The following is a 2903-nucleotide window of genomic DNA, read 5'->3' as shown; positions in this document are numbered from 1 at the left end:
CCATTTTTTGTTGCCAATATTCACGCTTTCTTTTTTCCCCTCCGATAATGCATATGTATTAGTTATTAAATCTGGTTAGTAGGGGTAAAAATATGGAACACGAGCACAATTTCCAAATTATGAAGTTCTTCCGAGATTTGACTAATTCTTATGGCTTCACAACCTCTATGGATTTTAGTAGACTTGAGAAAGATTCAAATGTCTTGTATTCAATTGATTTTTCTTTGTCTGACTTTACTTCGGCTAAGGAGACTTGGCCTAACCTTAAATTTGATTGTTTGTCAATTTGGACTACTGAGTTATTTATTGTTTAGGGGTAAACAATAATTAAATATAAAAGAGAGACTCTTCTTTTATAAAGTGATCTGAATATTTTCAATTAGATGGTAGATTGATTTAATTTTCTATATTCCTTTAGACAGTTTTTTTGACAAGTTCTACAGTACAATAAAAAACAGAGTGTGTATCGGTACTATGAACTTTTTTACCAATTATTTTCTTTAATTTGTCCACGTATGTATTAATATAGTATATATTAAAATTGACAAAATTAAAAATTTTAGTACATAGATAACATGTCATTCAACTATTGATGATTTAATTTTGATACTACAAAAATATGTTAATTTTTTAATGGACAGTAGAAGTCCCCATTATCTTAAACTTCTTGTAGGTTCCCTCCACTAGAAGTAATACAAAATATGAGTACCTCTCCCAATAGAGATTCGAATAAGAATTTATCATACGGTAATAGTCTAACTCCCTTGTGTTAAACTGAAATCCGTTTGTTCCTTTAGATATATATTTAAATATTAAAAAAATTCATTAACATATTAAAAAAGAAATAGAAAGATATTTTTTATTTACCCTAACTAGCCGTAGTAATAATGTATGTGTTTTCATTAAGGCAAGTTTGCAAAAAATAACAAGTCTTTTTATTTTATTTTATTTTATCGTAATTAACAATATTGTGTGTGATTATTTCTTAAAATATCAGACCTAATTTGTCATTATAAATAGAGGTCTAAGAGTTATTAAAGAAATGAAGAAAAAAAAAAAAAAGGAACATAAAAGTTGACAAAATCGGTATGTATTTTTTTCTTCTCGTTTTATTGAGTTGTTGCAATTTTGTCTATTGCTTCTATTTGTGTATAAGTTTACGAATAGTATTTGTACCCTGTTGACGTATAAAACAAAAATTATTTGTTCACTAGTTTAGTTATTATTATCGATCATTGTTAATTCTCATTGTTTTCATCACTGCACACCTTAAATCCTTCTCTCCATCCCCCGTCTTACAAAATACAAATGAAAAAATAAATTTGGTGTACACCAAAATCTATTTAATATTTTAAGAGAGATAAAAATAGAAAGAATAATGCGATTGATATATAATATATTGGTGATATAATAAAAAGAAAGATAAACAAAAATTAAAATAATCAATAAATATACAAAAAGTTAGTGGTCTTTAAATATAAGAGTTATAGAAAAACTGAGAACACATATTATACAATATAACCAGTGAAAAAGTATAAATTGTAAAATTTATTTTTAGTGTCATAAAGGAGTTTGGAGATTTGAAAAAAACATAAATTAAATCATAAATTTAATTTTTCTTTCTAATAAAATTAACAACTAAATACGTTTTTTTTAAATATACATTGTTTTTGTTTTAATTTTATTATTATTATTATTATTATTATTATTATTATTATTATTATTATTATTATTAAATTTGGTATCTCTTTATTGGTATAATACATTTTTATATATATAGCTGGAGAGATTTCTTTTAAAAAATTACTTAATCGACAAAATAGCTATTCGTGATAAATATCATTGAAGTGTTATTAGTGATAAGTAGCATTTCTCTATTGAAAATTTTACAACTAGACTCATAAATAAAATAAATGGTAACTTTCTTGAAATTCTTTTTTAATTGTTTGTATTGAAACTATTTAGTATAACGTCAATTATAAATGATTTTTCCTCTTTTGAAGATCATGGAACTGAACTCTCTTTATTACTAAAAAAATATATATTTATTCAAAGTAATAGAAATTATATCAATTAAAAATAATATAATAAACTAAAAATAATATAATTTAAAGTCGTTAAAATTAAAAAGAATTATCTGTGAACAAATTCAACATCTAAATTAATCAAATAAAATAAACTAAAATATCTATAATGTAACAAAATATATAAATATACCAATATTAAAGTTGTAATGTTGAAAATGTCAAATTAATTATTTAACTCCTTTGTAAAATTATGGATATATAGTTTTTCCACTATGAATATTACTTTTAATTTTCGAATTAATTTTATGTTTTTTAATTATAACCTTTAGTCAATGTTATTTACGTTATTTTTAAAATATTTATTATACTTTATATTTATGATATTAAAAATAAATCAATAAATAATAAGAAGATTTTAATTTTATTTTTGTCTCTAATTATAAGTTACTTTTGAGTGAAAAAATTTGTCCTTAAATATAAATACAATTTGATTTTATTAGGTGCATTTATTTTTTTCTTCTAAATATATTCTTTTTTAATACTACTAATTTCTCTGAAAATATGAAAAATAAATTTAATAAATTAAAATATAAATATTATTTTAAGAACATTACCACTTCAAATGAATACATTAACTACCGTATTAATTTTTCCTAATAAGAGTGAAAAAACAATAAAAATATTAAATGACAATTAATTTAAAATGGGGTAGTAAAACGACTTTTTGATTTAAATATTCTTTTTAATTTTTTAATTTTTGAATTGTCTACTTTGAACAATATTTACGTAATTGTCCTATTTTTATTTTTTTAAGTAAGAAGTCACTTCTTCGTCAGGAAGCGACCAACTGAAGAAATAATTTTTAAATTGCTATAG

This window comes from Cicer arietinum, chromosome 6 (genome assembly GCF_000331145.2).
Source record: "Cicer arietinum cultivar CDC Frontier isolate Library 1 chromosome 6, Cicar.CDCFrontier_v2.0, whole genome shotgun sequence".
In the NCBI taxonomy this organism is placed as follows: domain Eukaryota; kingdom Viridiplantae; phylum Streptophyta; class Magnoliopsida; order Fabales; family Fabaceae; genus Cicer; species Cicer arietinum.
This window is presented reverse-complemented; position numbering follows the sequence as displayed.